The sequence below is a fragment of the Triturus cristatus genome, chromosome 8 (assembly GCF_964204655.1).
Source record: "Triturus cristatus chromosome 8, aTriCri1.1, whole genome shotgun sequence".
Classification (NCBI taxonomy): Eukaryota; Metazoa; Chordata; class Amphibia; order Caudata; family Salamandridae; genus Triturus; species Triturus cristatus.
In genome coordinates, this window is record NC_140591.1 from 795997618 (window position 1) to 796016377 (window position 18760).

General features: G+C 39.9%; 1 protein-coding gene across 1 annotated transcript in view; it reads left to right on the forward strand.

The window, feature by feature from the left end:
* Positions 1–18760, forward strand: part of BMX (BMX non-receptor tyrosine kinase) — an 891026-nt gene that overhangs the window by 414054 nt on the left and 458212 nt on the right. The gene's annotated exons all lie outside the window — the stretch shown is intronic.

Below are 18760 nucleotides of genomic sequence, written 5' to 3' on the forward strand. Positions count from 1 at the left end.
AACCTGAAGGTATTTTAAAAAATCATGAGGATAGAGCTGATATTTATCCTTCAAGCCTGAAAAAGGTAGCAGTTGCCCATCCCCCACCAAATCTCCAATAACCTGCACTCCTTGTACTTGCCATCTAGACATTACCAGATCTTGACAAATGGAGGGTGAAAAAAGTCGGGATGCTTTAAAAGGGGTATATACGTTAAACTGGTGAATAGACAATTTCCGCCGAATTCGCTGCCAGATTAGGAACATGGCGTTAATTACCTTGAATCTAGTTTTTTTGAAGTAACTCTGTTCTAGAATTTTAACCAGGATGCCCTCAGCCGCAGTGCCTAAACCAATCTCAAAAATAGTAGGATGATTACATAGCGAAACTTCAAATCTATTACCTAGAAGCGGCACTCCCAAAGTCTGTACTATTGCAGACCAATAATATAGCATCAGATTAGGTACTGCCCAACCGCCTCGATTCAAAGGAAGGCACATCCACTTGGCAGCCCTGCGAACGCACTTATACCCCCACAGAAACCTATAGCAGATACTGTCTGCCTTAGCCAGACTTCTTTGAGATATTACTAAAGGAATTGTCCTAAAGAGATATAAGAACTTTGGCAATATAAGCATTTTAAGAACACTGCATCGGCCGTAAAGAGACAAATGTAAATGATCCAATCGTTCAAGTTTAGTATTTACTGTGTCTATTACCAGAAGAATATTTAAATCCGGAATAGTGTCGACTACCGCTGAAATTCTTACCCCAAGATACATTGCTTCCCTGACTATTAAAGTCCCAGAGTATGACATATCTGGTGTTTGAACAACCTGGGTCTTAGCCACATTTAACTTATACCCAGACACTGAGCCAAATTGTGCTGCAGACACGTTAAGTACCTGAAGTGCAGAGAAGACATCCGATGTTAACACAGCAATGTCGTCTGCATAGGCAAGGGCTCGATACTCTGTGGTGCCAACTCTTACAGGTACTATACTCCTATCCCCTTCAATTTTACTTAGAAACGGATCAATGTATAGGGCGAACAGTAAGGGGGAACACAGACACCCCTGTCGAGTGCCCCAGCTAATATTGAAATAATCGGTCATCTGGCCCGAAATACGGAGTGCTGCCTCTGGAGAGATGTGCAGTGCCTGAACAGCATGAATAAATTCAGTACTAAAGCCCTTCCACCTGAGCACGGCCCACAAGAACCCCCAGGAGACCCTGTCGAACGCTTTCTCAATTTAATAGTAATTAAGTAAATATTTATTTGTATTTATTGGTATTGATAATTAATGTATTAATTAATTATTAATAGGTAATTACATTTTATTAAATTATTAATTGATAATTATGCTAATTGTATTAATTTATAATTTGTAGTAGGTTGTGGTTTTATAGTGGAATATGGTGGGAAGTAATTTATTGTCATTAATTAATTATTGAAAATATGTTTGTGTATTGATAATTAATTTACTGATAATTAATTATTAATTGGTATTTTTTATTATTAATCAATTTTTGGTATTGAAATTTAATTGGTTTTTGAGTAATTATTAATTGGTAATTAATTTGTATTAATTGGTAGTTAATTTGTATTAATTATTTAATTGATAATTATGTTAATTGTATTAATTTATTATTTGTAGCGGGTTGTGGGTTTATAGGGAATATGGTGGGAAGTAATTTAATTGTAAAAAATTAATTATTGAAATCATTTTTGTATATTGATAATTCATTTACTATTAATTAATTATTAATTGGTATTATTTGTATTCATTCATTTTTAATTTTGAAAATTAATTGGTTGTTAATTATTTATTAATAGGTAATTGATTAAAAAACAATATTTATTGGTATTCATAATTAATTGATTATTAAATATTTTGTGATTGGCAATTCATTTTAATAATTTTTGTATTGGTATTAATAATTAAATTATTTTAAATAAAATATTAAATTATTATTTTCCCTACTACTGCACTCATTGGAGTGGGTATAGTAATTTTTACCCCTACTCTATCCAACGCTTTCCCTACTGTTGCACTCACTGGAGTGGGAATAGTAAATGTTACCCTCCCGTTATCCAACGCTTTCCCTACTGTTGCACTCTCTGGAGTGGGAATAGTAATTTTTACCCCTACGCTATTCAACGCTTTACCTACTGTTGGACTCACTGGAGTGGGAATAGTAATTTTTACCTCTACGCTATTCAACGCTTTCCCTACTGTTGCACTCACTGGAGTGTGAATAGTAAATTTTGCCCTCCCGCTATCCAACGCTTTCCCTACTGTTACACTCTCTGGAGTGGGAATAGTAATTTTTACCCCTACGCTGTTCAACGCTTTCCCTACCGTTGCACTCTTTGGAGTGGGTATAGTAATTTTTACCCCTACGCTATCCAACGCTTTCCCTACTGTTGCACTCTTTGGAGTGGGAATAGTAATTTGTACACCTATGCTATCCAACGCTTTCCCTACTATTGCACTCACTGGAGTGGGAATAGTACATTTCACCCTCCCGCTATCCAACGCTTTCCCCACTGTTGCACTCTCTGGAGTGGGAATAGTAATTTTTACCCCTATGCTATCGAACGCTTTCCCTACTGTTGCACTCTTTGGAGTGGGAATAGTAATTTTTACCCCTACGCAATCCAATGCTTTCCCTGCTGTTGCACTCAGTGGAGTGGGAATAGTAAATGTTACCCTCTCGCTATCCAACGCTTTCCCTACTGTTGCACTCACTGGAGTGGGAATAGTACATTTTACACTCCCGCTATCCAACGCTTTCCCTACTGTTGCACTCTCTGGAGTAGGAATAGTAATTTTTACCCCTACGCTATCCAATGCTTTCCCTACTGTTGCACTCTTTGGAGTGGGAATAGTAATTTTTACCCCTACGCAATCCAATGCTTTCCCTGCTGTTGCACTCAGTGGAGTGGGAATAGTAAATGTTACCCTCTCGCTATCCAACGCTTTCCCTACTGTTGCACTCACTGGAGTGGGAATAGTAAATTTTACCCACACGCTATCCAACGCTTTCCCTACTGTTGCACTCTGTGGAGTGGTAATAGTAATTTTTACCCCTACGCTATCCAACGGTTTCCTTACTATCGCACTCACTGGAGTGGGAATAGTAATTTTTACCCCTGCACTATCCAAAGCTTTCCCTACTGTTGCAGTCTTTGGAGTGGGAATAGTAATTTTTACCCCTATGCTATCCAATGCTATCCCTACTATTGCACTCACTGGAGTGGGAATAGTACATTTTACCCTCACGCTATCCAATGCTTTCCCTACTGTTGCACTCTCTGTCCCGTGTTATGCGCGTACAGAGAGATAAAGGTGCACATGATGCCCGGCAGCCTCCCCTTTGCCATAAGGACTCTCCCCTCCCGGTCGGTCTTAACTGCTTCTGGCTGGAATTTAGTGGAAGACCAAAAAAGCAATGCTATCCCATTGTGTTTGGTTCTAGCCGATGATTGGTAAATTAAGGGATAAGCTCTATGTCGTAGTCGCTTATCTTCCGACTTTTTTCAAGTGCGTTTCCTGGAGTGCCACTACCTCAAATTGACAGTTGTTCATAAATTTCCAAATTTTGGGCTGTTTTTGTGGTAAGTTAAGGCCTTTAATGTTCCAGGATGCTATTGAGATCATCCCATAAACTGAGAGTACTCTCTTCGCCAATTGATCTCCCCCCAAGAACCACCCCGCATAGGATGCGACTGTTGGAATGGTGTTAGTCTGCTCGCCAAACAGAACTTGCCCTCATGCACCCAGGAGACTCGTCTCCATCCAGCACCACCACCAGATACCCCCCAAAACCAAATCCCAAAACCCCATGAAAAAATATTCCCAGGCCCCAACAGGCCCTCAGCAGGAAACGTCATGAATACCCCAAGGCCCACACCCCCTGCTGCCATGCTACTATAGCATAGAATGTACTTTCAAAAGCTTTTGGTGACGGTCACACTGCTGCTCGTAGCTTTTTACTCAACTTCTCATAATATTCATTTCATATTACCACAACCCCCTCATACTTTGCATGACTTCCAATTTAATTTCTCCCTTGAGAGGCTAACCTCATGCGTACCCCATCTTTATCCACCAATATAATGAGGTTCTCACCTGACTATTAAACATACTGTGATATATATTCTCCTTTTAAATACTTATTTTGCATGTAGGTTCAATTTCGATTCATTTAATCTTATGAATCATAGTGTACATTATAGTTCATCGTTCTATGGAAAAATTCAACAACATATATCCATTCAATTCATAGCCGTTCAAACTCATAATACCATTTCTCACATATATCATGCAATAGTTGCATAACTACATTAGACTGTTAATATTTATATTACCTATTGGCGGTCGCCAGTAGGTAGTTATAGTTAGGACCTAGTTACCATATTAAAATCGGAATATTCTATTCCCATTAACTTTGGCGCCGATTGACGAATCTTCGCAAACGTTTCAAAACTCGTGGGGCGCTCCGGTCCACTCCTATCTTGAGAGTTTCGGGGTGATTCGGCAAGTGGGGGCTGAGAAAAAAAGGGGTCCCAAAACATGTTTTATCCATGCAATTTTCCATAGGAATATTTAGTCGCAGCTACAGCCCGAACTGCTGAACGGAATTACACCAAATTTGGCAAAAAGGTAGCCCTTGGTTCAGAGTCATGCCTTTTAGTTAAGTGGTGTAAATCCATTCAGTAGTTTTTAAAATATTAATGGAAAAAGAAATATGTTATATCTGGGTGGAGCCTAGCCACACATCTCATCGTGAGATCTGATTGGCTGTCAGCACTTCATCCATCTTGGGACCAATATACATGATAGCACCTCATTAAAAAGCATTGCAGTTAATAGAAGGTTTTAAGACTTTAGTTACATTATAAATCATTTATTGATGGTACCATAATCATTTTGGGAATTGTGGTGTGTTCTAAGGTGATTTTACCATGTGAAAAAGCCTTCTGCTGGGATATCATGAATCATGTCTGAGAGAAAACAATTTTCTCATGCTTTTCCCACAGAGGTTTAGAAGGTGATCTATAAGCTAAACTGAAAGCATATTTTCTGTAAATTCACATTATCTTTCTCAGTCATGTGAGAATGAAGTCTGACATTCTCAGTAAAACATGTACATCCAACAAGGGCAGAGACTATCACTTGATTCCTTTGTGTTCTACTGCAGCTTCCCATAGTGTTTTAAAGAACAATTAGAGCGCTAACAGTTCTACTTATGACAAATGTATTGCCCACCTGAAGCCATCTTGATTGGAATAAAGTGGTAACTCTTAAAACAGTTAATTTAAAAAGGAACAAAATGAGGGGGTTCATTTTGCCATAGACAGTATGATTGGTGCTGGAGGAAGAAAAATTAGGGCACATTTTGAGTGACTTCTCAAATCCTCTTCTATTTCATTAAAAAATTCTGACATTCAGACTGAAACATGCACTTTCAATACCAGCAGCAGACTTCCCTGGTGAGCAGTAGCTTTACTACAGTGATCTAATGAGCAACTAGAGTGCTAACATTTTGAATTTATGGCAAATGTGTGACACATCTGAATGCCTTCTTGATGGAATCAAAGTAAAAAACTGAAACTATTTCCTACTGAGCAGACTGTAGTAAATGAGGAAACTTCATAACAAATAGGTCTCCCAAGATGGCCACCAGAGACAAAAGAGCCCAAATGTAGCTCACATATCACACAGATGTAGCCCAAATATAGCCCATGACAGAATGTCCCAGAGTGTTCTAAAGAACAACTAGAGCGCTAACAGTCTTACATATGACAAATGTATGGCACACCTGAAGCCATCTTGATTGGAATAAAGAGGTAACACTTAAAATATTTAATTTAAAAAGGAACAAAATGAGGGGGTTCATTTTGCCATTGAAATTATCATTAGTGCTGCAGAAAGAAAAATTAGGGCACATTTTGACTTCTCAAATCCTCTTCTATTTCATTAAAAATTCTGAAATGCTGACTGAAACATGCACTTTTAATACCAGCAGCAGACTTCCCTGGTGATCAGTAGCTTTACTACAGTGATCTAATCAGCAACTATAGGCTAACATTCAGAATTTATGGCAAATGTGTGACATATCTGAATACCTTCTTGATGGAATCAAAGTAAAAAACTGAAAGCATTTCCTACTGAGGAGACTGCAGTAAATGGGGAAATTAGAAAACTTCATAACAAATAAATCTCTCAATATGGCCACCAGAGACAAAAGAGCCCAAATGTAGCATTGGTGAAATCACACAAGAACAAATTCATTTTGGTTGTAGACATGGGGAGATTAAGTGATTTGACCAGAATCACAGAATGTCGAGCTGAAGCAGAAACTCCAACCTGGTTCCCCAGTTGCAAAGTCTGCAGCTCTGGAAGTAATACCACATCCTCTCCCCGAAGTGCAACATTTAATCAAGTGGTCAACTGGATAAAAAAAAAAATAAAGATAACAAATAATTTAAAAGTGCTTTGTTGCTATTTGAAAACTCAGAAAATATGTCCTCATTTTAGTTTTTTAGAGCACTAACCATAATTTTGATACAAATCAGACCCTCTCATATATGTAATTTCTAAAGGAAATGCTCTAGGTATTACAGTTTTGATTACATCAAGATGACGTCAGGCGTGCCACACTTTTGTAATAAATATAGAATGTTAGCAATCTAGTTGTTCATCAGGATACTGTTGAGAGGCAGAGGCCAGGGGCATGGACTCTGAAAATTGAAGGCAGGTAGGAGGATGCAGAGGCAACAATTTGACCACACTGGGCAGGCAGGAAGGGCAGTGGCAGCACAACAGACTATGGAGGGCAGTGGAAATGGGGGCAGGGGCAACAAACCAACAATACAGGACTGCCAAGAGAGGCTGAGGCAATATAATAGATCATTGTGGGCAGAAGGAAGAGGAAGCAGTAGTACAACCATACATGCCAACAGACCTGATTCAGCCAGGAAACATCCAATGTTTTTAAGCCGAAATGGGCTTTATTTGATCTGTCTCCTGTCTACAATCTCCTCTTTTTCAATGTAAGTCACAGGGGAAAATCAATCCCCCAGTTTTTTTTCAATACTGCCCTCCTACCAAGTTCAAAAGTATGGTACATTGGATCATGGAAGGCAGGAGTAATTGGGGTAGGGACAGGGACTCGGATAACAGAGGACAGGAGGGACATGGAGAGGTGCACCAAACTGACCCTACAGGGCAGGCATCATTTTTTGCAGCAGCACAATACACCACACAGGGCATGCGGGACGGGAGTGCAGCACAACAATCCATAGAAAGCAATAGGGAGGGGACAGGACCATGCACATGGACAACAGAGAACAGAGGGGTTAGAGGCAATGGTAGCTAGCTGACCATAATGGACAGACAGAAGAGAAAGCTGCAGCATTACAGACCATAGAGGGCAGGAGGGACGGATCAGGGGCATTACAATGAAACATATAGGCCAGGAGAGAGGGAATGGGGGTATGCACATGGAAACAGAGGGCTGGGGGCAAGGGGGTAGAGCAGGAGCAGCAAGATGACCATGGAGGTCAGGCAGGATATACATCTTACTTAACGTTAAAAAAAAACTAGAAATTTGCTGACAAAGACTCAGATTTCACTCATTCTCAACCAGTGAAATTTAGCAGTTATAGTTACCTGAGCTAACTATAAATTACTCCCCCGCAATGTACTGCTAATGACCTCAGACATTACATCATTCATGACAAGGTCAGTTACATCACTCATGGCATCACTCATGACATCTCAAATGAGCTGTGAATGGAATGGAACTATAATCGCTAGAACTTTATTTAGGGATAGTGTGTGTGTATATTAACACCCCCTTTTTTCCTTTTCTTTTGTGTAAGAACCATTATAATACGCAACATGCCCAGATTAATATGGCCGATAGCCTTTCACTTTAAAGTAATGTGTAGTTCATTGTTTATGTTGATGTTAGCAATTCTAAGTATGTTTATTATGACTAAGTCACCTTGATGTTCATACAGACATGGCGGTCACGGGGCAAGATATGCTGAAATGACATTGTGTGCATATTAACACTTGTTTTCTTTTCTTTATTGTATCAATTCCTGAATTTTCACATCGTGACCAGGTCAATATTGCCTCCAGCTTTTTGGATTAAAGTAATATGTAGTCCTTTGTTAATGTTGGCAACTGGAGACATTTGTACATTTAAATAAGGATGCTATAATGACGTCTTGTATCGTTATCAAGGTTCAGACGAGCCGAAACGTGTGGATCACGTCCTTTGCAGATTAAATACTTCCACACAACAACCTGAGTGCTGATTCCTTCCTTGTAAGAGTGAGAGGAGATTAAATACATATATATAAAATTCACTGAAAAAAACACATGTTTCTGGGACATTATAGTTAGAAATTAGCATTTAAAAAACATCAGAAACTCACTGAAAAAACCACAGGTTTCATGGACGTCATAGTTAGTTGGACATTTCACTTGTAGAAAGCAAGAGAAATTTGGCCGTTATAGTTAGTTACTAGAAGCAAGACACACTATGGAGAGCAACAGTGAGATTATGATGGCATGCACACAGACCATGGAGGGAAGGTGAGAGGGGGTCAGGGGCAGCTAGCTGACCACACAGGGAAGGTGGGAGGGGCTGTGGCAGCACAGAAGACCATGCATGGCAAGCGGGAGGGTTAGTAGCAGCACTATTGCTTTGATGGGCAAGAAGGAGGGTGCAGGGGCATGCAAAAAGGACCATGGAGGATAGAAGGGAGGGTCAGGACCTGGGCACAGACAAGAGAGTTCAGGGGAAGGAGCCTCACAACAGAACACGCGGGCAGGCAGGAGGAGCAGTTGCAGCACAACAGAGCACGGAGGGCAGAAGGGTGTGGCAGTAAAATGGACCATGGAGGACAGGAGGAAGGGGATAGGGGCATGGAATGTAGACAGGCAAGCTGGAGGTGGCAGGGACAGGTTACAGTCATCTGCCAATGCTAGGCAGGTGGGAGGAGAGTGGCACCTCAACAGAACACTCAGAGCAGATAGGAGTGGCAGGTCCATGGAACATGGTGGGCAAAAAGGATGGAGCAGGGGCATGCACAAAGACATCAGAGGGCAGGGGGGAGGAGAATAGGGGCAGCAAGCTAAGCACGGAGGCTAAGCAGGAAGTCAATGATGGGGCATAGAATTGGGCAATGGAGGGCAGGAGGAGTGGACTGGTACATCATGCTAAATGGAGGGCAGTGGCAGCACATCAGACCATGCAAGGCAGGAGGGCAGAGGCTAGTCCATGGATTCAGACAACAGAGTATAGGGAGGAGGTGGATGGGGCAGCAAGCTAACTGTTCAGAGAAGGTGGGAAGGCCAGTGGCAGAACAACAGCCACACAGGGCTGTAATAAGGGAGCAGGGACATGGACTTGGACAATGGATGGCTAGGAGGAGGGAAGTCAGGAGCAGCAAGATTGGGTGGGGGCAGCACAATGCCAGGCCCTGCTTCCAACCCGCCACCATCCATTCTGATAGGCATCTTACTTAACGTTAAAAAAAAACAAGAAATTGGCTGAAAAATTCAAAGATTACAGGGACGGTGTAGTTAGACTCAGATTTCACTCATACACAACCAGTGAAATTTAGCAGTTATAGTTACCTGAGCTAACTATAAATTACTCCCCCGCAATGTACTGCTAATGACCTCAGACATTACATCATTCATGACATGGTCAGTTACATCACTCATGGCATCACTCATGACATCTCAAATGAGCTGTGAATGGAATGGAACCATAATCACTAGAACTTTATTTAGGGATAGTGTGTTTATATTAACACCCCTTTTTTTCCTTTTCTTTCGTGTAAGAACCATTATAATACGCAACGTGCCCAGATTAATATGGCCGATAGCCTTTCACTTTAAAGTAATGTGTAGTCCATTGTTTATGTTGATGTTTGCAATTCTAAGTATGTTTATTATGACTAAGTCACGTTGATTTTCATACAGACATGGCGGTCACGGGGCAAGATATGCTGAAATGACATTGTGTGCATATTAACACTTGTTTTCTTTTCTTTATTGTATCAATTCCTGAATTTTCACATCGTGACCAGGTCAATATTGCCGCCAGCTTTTTGGATTAAAGTAATATGTAGTCCTTTGTTAATGTTGGCAACTGGAGACATTTGTACATTTAAATAAGGATGCTATAATGACGTCTTGTATCGTTATCAAGGTTCAGACGAGCCGAAACGTGTGGATCACGTCCTTTGCAGATTAAATACTTCCACACAACAACCTGATTGCTGATTCCTTCCTTGTAAGAGTGAGAGGAGATTAAATACATATATATACAATTCACTGAATAAAACACAAGTTTCAGGGACATTATAGTTAGAAATTAGCATTTAAAAAACATCAGAAACTCACTGAAAAAACCACAGGTTTCATGGACGTCATAGTTAGTTGGACATTTCAGTTATAGAAAACAAGAGAAATTTGGCCGTTATAGTTAGTTGCTAGAAGCAAGACACACCATGGAGAGCAACAGTGAGACTATGATGGCATGCACACAGACCATGGAGGGAAGGTGGGAGGGGGTCAGGGGCAGCTAGCTGACCACACATGGAAGGCGGGAGGGGCTGTGGCAGCACAGAAGACCATGCATGGCAAGCGGGAGGGTTAGTAGCAGCACTATTGCTATGATGGGCAAGAAGGAGGGTGCAGGGGCATGCACAAAGGACCATGGAGGATGGAAGGGAGGGTCAGGACCTGGGCACAGACAAGAGAGTTCAGGGGAAGTGGCCTCACAACAGAACACATGGGGCAGGCAGGAGGAGCAGTTGCAGCACAACAGAGCAGGGAGGGCAGAAGGGTGTGGCAGTAAAATGGACCATGGAGGACAGGAGGAAGGGGATAGGGGCATGGAATGTGGACAGGCAAGCTGGAGGTGGCAGGGACAGGTTACAGTCATCTGACAATGCTAAGCAGGTGGGAGGAGAGTGGCACCTCAACAGAACACTCAGAGTAGATAGGAGTGGCAGGTCCATGGAACATGGTGGGCAAAAAGGATGGAGCAGAAATTAGAATTGAAAATACCTCAGAAACTCACTGAAAAAAAACACAGGTTTCATGGACGTCGTAGTTAGTTGGACATTTCACTCGTACAAAACAAGAGAAATCTGGCCGTTATAGTTTGTTGTGCTAACTATAACTCGAGCCCCCGCAATGCACTGCTGATGACGTCACATATTACATCGCTCATGACATGGTCAGTGACATCACTGATGACACCTCAAATTACATCACTGATGACATCATCTACGTGATCATCTGATGCACCTCCTCACACCCTAAAATACAGACTAACATTCTCGAAACCATAGACACACCAATACTAGTACAGCTAGAATATTCTGTGCACTATGCATGCAGACCTCTTATCCGCTATATAGCATTGATACAGTCTTTTAAATACTCAGTTAGTACCTATGCAGTCTAGGAATCCTTCTGTCTGTCCCATGCAATTGTCCATTCACCCATCCAGCACTATGTACCTATCCAATACCTAAGCACTTATAAATTTAGCATGCACTCTCTTTGCAGCACTGAAATTACTCCAGTTATTAGTCATATACTTAAGGAATTGCCTAGCCACTAACCCAAGTACAGGTACAATGTTTTGTACACTATGCATGCAGATCTCTAACAAGCTACACACTATTAATACGCTCTTCTAAATACCCAGTTAATACCTATGCAGTGTTGGAATCCTTCTTTCTGTGCCATGTATTTCTCCAATCACCCATTCAGCACTATCTACGTATCCTATTACTCCGCCAATACCTAAGCACTTATAAATTCAATATGTACTCTCTTTGCAGCACTGAAATTATTTTAGGTACTAGTCATGTACCTAAGGAATGGCCTAGCCAGAAAAACTAGTACAGCTACAATATTCTGTGCACTATGCATGCCGACCTCTAATCATTGTAGCATTGATACAGTCTTTTAAATACTCAGTTAGTACCTATACAGTATAGGAATCCTTCTGTCTGTCCCATGCAGTTCTCCATTCATCCATCCTGCACTATCTACGTATCCTATCACTTCACCAATACCTAAGCACTTGTAAATTGAGCACGCACTCTCTTTGCAGCACTGAAATTACTCCAGTTATTAGTCATATACTTAAAGAATGGCCTAGCCACTAATACAAGTGCAGGTAAAATATTTTGTGTACTATGCATGCAGACCTTTAACCAGCTACATACTATTGATACGCTCTTCTAAATATCCAGTTAGTACCTCTGCAGTGTAGGAATCCTCCTGTCTGTCTCATGCCTTTCTCCAATCACCCATCCAGCACTAGCTACTTATCCGATTACTCCACCAATACCTAAGCACTTATAATAACTGAAAAAAATGTTTAGCATTTTTTGATATGTACTACTGTCAAGGTAAGATTAAGTAATCCAAACACTATCAATGCACAACTACATTCAGCTGTGCACTATATATATAAACCTCTAACCAGCTACTTAGTAAAGTACTACCCATGCAATCTAGGAATCCTCCGGTCTGTCCCATGCACTTCTCCAATCACCCATCCAGCACTATCTACATATCCTATCACTCTGCAATACCTAAGCACTTATAAATTCAACATGTATTCTCTTTGCAGCACTGAAATTATTCTAGTTACTAGTCATGTACCTAAGGAATGGCCTAGCCAGTAAAACTAGTACAGCTACAATATTTTGTGCACTATGCATGCAGACCTCTAATCAGCTACATAGCTTTGATACAGTATTTTAAATAATCAGTTAATACCTATGTAGTCTAGGAATCCTTCTGTCTGTCCCATGCACTTCTCCATTCAACCATCCAGCACTATCTACGTATCCTATCACTCTGCCAATATCTAAGCACTAATACATTTAGCATGCACTCTCTTTGCAGCTCTGAAATTACTCCAGTTATTAGTCATATACTTAAGGAATGGCCTAGCCACTAACACAAGTGCAGGTACAATATTTTGTACACTATGCATGCAGACCTCTAACCAGCTACGTACTATTGATATGCTCTGCTAAATACCCAGTTAGTACCTATGCAGTGTAGGAATCCTCCTGTCTGTCCCATGCATGTCTCCAATCACCCATCTAGGACTATCTACTTATCCTATTACTCCACCAATACCTAAGCACTTATAAATTCACTACACACTCTGTTTGTAATACTGTAATTATTCTAGTTACTAGTCATGAACTTATGGAATGGCCTAGCTACTAACACAAGTACATCTATAATATGTTGTGCACTATCCAAGCAGACCTCTAACTAGCCACATACTATTGATACACACTTCCAAATACCCAGTTAGTACTCATGTACTGTAGGAATCGTCCAGTCTGTCCCATTCACTTATTTAATCACTTATCTACCACTATCTACTTATCCTATCACTCCACCAATACGTATGCACTTATAAATTAAGTGTTTACTCTGTTTGCAGCACTGTCATCATTCCAGTTACTAGTGGTATTCTTATAAAATGACCTAGGCACCAACACAAGTACACATAAAATATTCTGTGCATAATCCCTACAAATCTCTAAGAAGATACATACTATTGGCCCACTCCATTAAATACTGAAGTAGTACTCATGCAGCGTAGGATACCTCCTGCCAGTCTCATGCAATTCTTCAATCACCCATCCAGCACTATGTTCTTATTGTATCAGTCTGCCAATACCTAAGCACTTATGGGGCAGATTTACAAGCACCCTGCACCACCAGTACATCACTTTTTGTAATGTAGTGATGGCGCCAGGCACTCCTTCATATTTACAAGGAGAGGAAAGCCACCATGCGTGGTTTTTCCTCCCCTTGTAAATACGACCCCTTCATACACAGAACTTTGCGTTGTAGGGGCGTCCCATAGGTTTTGCTGTGGGTGTTCCCATGCAACACCCATAGAACAAGACACATCTCCAGATTTATGAGAAATCGTACATCTGGAGATGTGTGTGAATGCTGCCCCATCCTAGAGTTGGTGTAGCAAGGCGCAACAAGGAGAATTGTTTTTATTTCTCCTCATTTTTTCCTCTTTCAATACATGCTGCATTCCATAGCATACATTGAAAGAGGAAAATGCCTTTACTGATTGTTTTTGTGCAGGAAGGTGTCCCTTCCTGCACCAAAACAATCTCCACATGACACAGACATCCTTGGACCATGGTGAAAGGGTGCCTGTGTCACTGCATGGCTGCAGTTTGTGCAGCAGTGCAGAGGGAAGCACAGAGTTTTAACATATTCATGTACATATGTCACATCCCTGTGCTTCGGAAGTGCCACAGTGCAGTGCAGCTAAAGAGCTTGCAGTGTCACGCTGCAGTACTTCCTCGTAAATCTTCACCTATAAATTCACCATACACTACTAATGCATTCTTTCAGTCAATCATGCTGTATACATATATTCAACCAAACTTTCACACATTACCTTGCAATTATAGTTCTTTCTTTAACCAGATAAGGTAGTTCTGATAAGAACTTTTTTTTTCTTCTTTTTTCCTTTGTATTTATTTTTTTTGAAACATTTTGTATTTTTTAGAGTGTTTTAACAAAAAATGAACAAAAAAAAGAACGAATGAATCAGGAAACATTTGGAATTACTTATCATTTCAAAAACAAAAAATTAACAATGATGGTTGCATTGCGCAGCACAAACTGCATCCACCGACTGCTCACCGAAGCATATAAGTTTCTTACACTTCACGCAGTGTTGCTCGAGAAAGGCAAATTCTGGCCTAATGTCCATTGCAGGTGTTCCTGAGGATGATCCAGATGTACTTGCCACAGCAGGTTAGGGGTTCAAAGCAGCTCGCCTCATTTCCTCCCAAGCAAGATTGAGAGGATGTGTGGTCCGGAGATGCTTGTACTGGCTCTTGACAGGACTCGGTCACAAATTTTGCACATCACCTTTCTCGCATTTACTTTCTTCTCTCCAGGTGGAAAAGTGAAGAATTTCCACACGACAGATTCCGGCCTCTGTGGACATGGTGCCTCCTGCAAGAATTCTTCTTCAGAAGATACTTCCTCCTGGTGCTGTCCAGATGCCATTTTGTTTGATATTTTTTGAAAAACACCATAAAAACAAGCAAAAAGGGTTCTTGTAGGAAAAGAGATGTCTCTCTAAAGATGCTCCAACAAGAATGATTAAAATGGGTGGGGTCCCTTAATAGTTACAGTGGGAAATATTATGAACCAATGAAATCTTTTTTTTGAGGTCACATGGGATCCGCGCACTCTGTGCTCCCAAAGCACGCACCCGAGGCGAATTCGCGAAAATATATTTAATAATAATATATGTTTATTATAAGTACATATATATTATTTTTATGAATATCTTAGATAGTCTCTTGCCCTAATATGTATATTAAACACACATACATATAATTTTAGAACATAAACTTTATTTGTGGGTGTCGCGTACCCAGCATGCCCCAGCACGTATATGATGTCACGAGGGACCCGCCGCCGTGCAAGTATCGCGTACCGTAATGCGCATATGTCGTGAATGCATGGGAACAGGAGTCGCGGACTGGTCGCATATCAATCGCGCACATCACATAATATTAAATGTATATGATGTAACTGAAAAACTTGCAAAACTCGCAACCTTCGCACACCTTACGCGGATCCTTCACGACATTTCTGAAATAGCGGCTAGAATCCGCGCACCCACCGTGATGTGTACGCTTTGGATGCGTGACTCTGAAAACATTTTTGAAAAAAAAATATATATATATACATATATTAAAAGAAAAAAAAAGAAAAAAATGAAACAATATTTCAGTTTTAATTTATTTTTTTGCAAGTTTCAGAAAAACATATAATGTTAATTAATGAATACATTATTTATAAATAAACAGTTAAAAAACTGTAGAAAATCAGTACAAAAAAATTGGTATAACTACTATTACACTTAAAAATTTGCATTTAAAAAACCTTTGAAATTCACTGAAAAAAACATAGGTTTCAGAGACGTTATAGTTAGAAATTAGCATTTAAAAAACCTTAGAAATTCACAGAAAAAAACCACATGTCTCAGGGGTGTTATAGTTAGCTGGACATTTCACTCGTACAAAACCATAGTTCATGAATTTGGCAGCATATTTTTAGCTTTTGTACGCTGATTAAACCACTAACATCTTAATGTTTGAAAGCTAGCACTACTTACATCAATATCACAATAGAGTGCCTTTTTCTTTGTTCAGCATTCATAATTAATAAGGAAATGGGGGACAATATTTGACTGCTCACCGTCCCTTTTAACCTTTGCCCATTACATTAGATAGCACTAAGCTTAAATAGTGTATATGTTGAGAAATAAAGAATAACATATGGAAAGAGCTGAAAAAGAGCAGAGGTTACAATAGAATTAGAGGTTCATGGATGAAAATATTCAGATTGTAAAATGTTTTATTGTTAAACGCTGAGACAATAATCTTCATTTTTTGTGGCATTTACTCCGAGCTAAAAGGGATCTCATCAGTATTATTCATCACATGCTTGTGAAGGGTTAGGGCGCCTACATGAGAGGGTCGCTTTCTCTGAAATATTCATCCTTCAAGTGTCTTTGCTTTGAGTCCTGGCACCCCTGCCTGTCTTCCCCTTTAGTATTCTATTTCTAGTGCCCTCTGAGGGCTAGATGTATGAAGCATTTTTGCAGTTTGTGACTGGTAAAATGCATTTTCAAATTCTCCAAACATATTTTGCGATTCTGTAGCTTTTTTACCAATTTGTAAAATTGAGTTTGTGAGTCGCAATTGGGAAGGGGCGTGCCAAGGGCATCTCTTCCTAAGAGCGAGTGGCACTCGTATGTAGGAATGTTTTACGATTGTGAATGCAGTCCCAAAACATTTCCAGTTTTCCACCCATTTCAAATTGATGGTAAGCTATTCGCAAACGGGAAGAGGTCTGCCAACATTATTTCAGAGCAGGCAGTGGTCTCACGGATCACTGCCCACTCTGAAAAAATTAAAAGAAAACTTTTCACTTATATTTTTGAAAAGCATCCCATTTTGAAATGGCTAATAAAATGTTAAACCCTTACTAATTCCCTTATGTGTAAGTAATTATCTAGCATGATAGCAACATTCAAAGCGTTTATATTCACCCAGTGATGTCATCTGGTGCAACTTACAATTACGTCACAAAAGCAACATTTATCATGCAATATTCTAATTTTCTACCATTAGTATGCGCACATATATTAGTATACAGTTAATTTAGCCATGTAAATGCAAGTCCCACGTGTAATTCTTTTGTTAATATAATTGCTGAGTTATCACTTCAAACAGTTTAATAATATTACAATTAATAGATTTTTTGGATTAATAAAAACATGCAGAAATGGGGGGGGTATACAAAATTTTGTACTACCCGATCCAGCAATACCTTTAAGTGATTGAGTGCTGAATTTAGCTTATTTGCTCTAAGCCTTGTAAATTCATAGTTGTTACCATTTAGCTTGTAAGAATGCAGAATGTTGCCACACCACCTTTTTTCCTTTCTTCACCAGGAGATCCACCTATAAAGTGGCAAAAGTGGAAAAAGGTGTTTGAAAGGTACGCCAAGGTGTGTGGCACCAATCTAAGTGCAGAACGAAGAACTGCACTCTTGCTGCACTGTTTAGGGTTCAAAGGTCAGGAAGTGTTTAATTACCTTCCAGACATAAATGACCACACTCTGAATGAATATGAAATATGTATTCTAAAGTTGGACAGACATTACCTACCTGAAGTGAGCACCATCCTTGAGAGATATCATTTTGGGCGTAGAACCCAAAATGATGCTGAAAACATAGAGAACTATATCACGTCTTTAAGGAAATTGGGATCTTCTTGTAAATGTGATGCCTTACTGGAAGAGAGAATCAGGAACCAATTTAAGCTTGGTTGCAACATACAGAAAGTAAGAGATGATATCTGGCAAAAAGATGATCCCACTCTAGATGAAGTAATTAACATAGCTAAGCAGATTGAACACTCATTAAAGAGCGTTGAAATAATTACTAAACAGGAAAATAAAAGCAATGTCGTACATGAAGTTAAGACCTCTTCTAATGGTAAGGTCTCCAAGAAAAATATCAAACCTAGCAGTAGTGGCTCGACTTTGAGTAAAAAGTCTAGCTTTCAAGGGAAATGTTTCCGTTGTGGAAATTTTGGTCACCTAGCCAATGACAAAAAATGTCCTGCATTCAAGGCCACTTGTAGTAATTGTAAGAAAATTGGGCATTTCACATCTGTCTGTCATGCAAAAAAGAAAAAGGTAAAAGTGAGTTCAGTGTCTCCACAAAATATGTCAGATAGTGATTCAAACTCAGATCTTGACTGTGGACAAATAGTATCTCAAGTATCTAACAGTGATAAGTAAGGGCCATTTGATGATATACTTGTGGAGGGGATGTCTACACGGGTGTTATTTGACTCAGGGGCTAAAATAACTATTGTATGCAGACATTTTTACACTTACTATCTAGAAGGTAAAGTAAAAATCTTGAAAGCGGATATCAAATCTTATGCATATGGTGGAGAACCTATCAAACTCATTGGATATTTCCAAGGTTTGATTGAATATAAAGGAAGATTAGCTTCTAGGAAGGCTTATGTATCTCACAGAGGAGACAGCATCTAAAGCTGGTTCCACCAACGAGATTTAGGTGTTATGCTAGATCCCAACAGTAACCCCCCCATTTTACTAA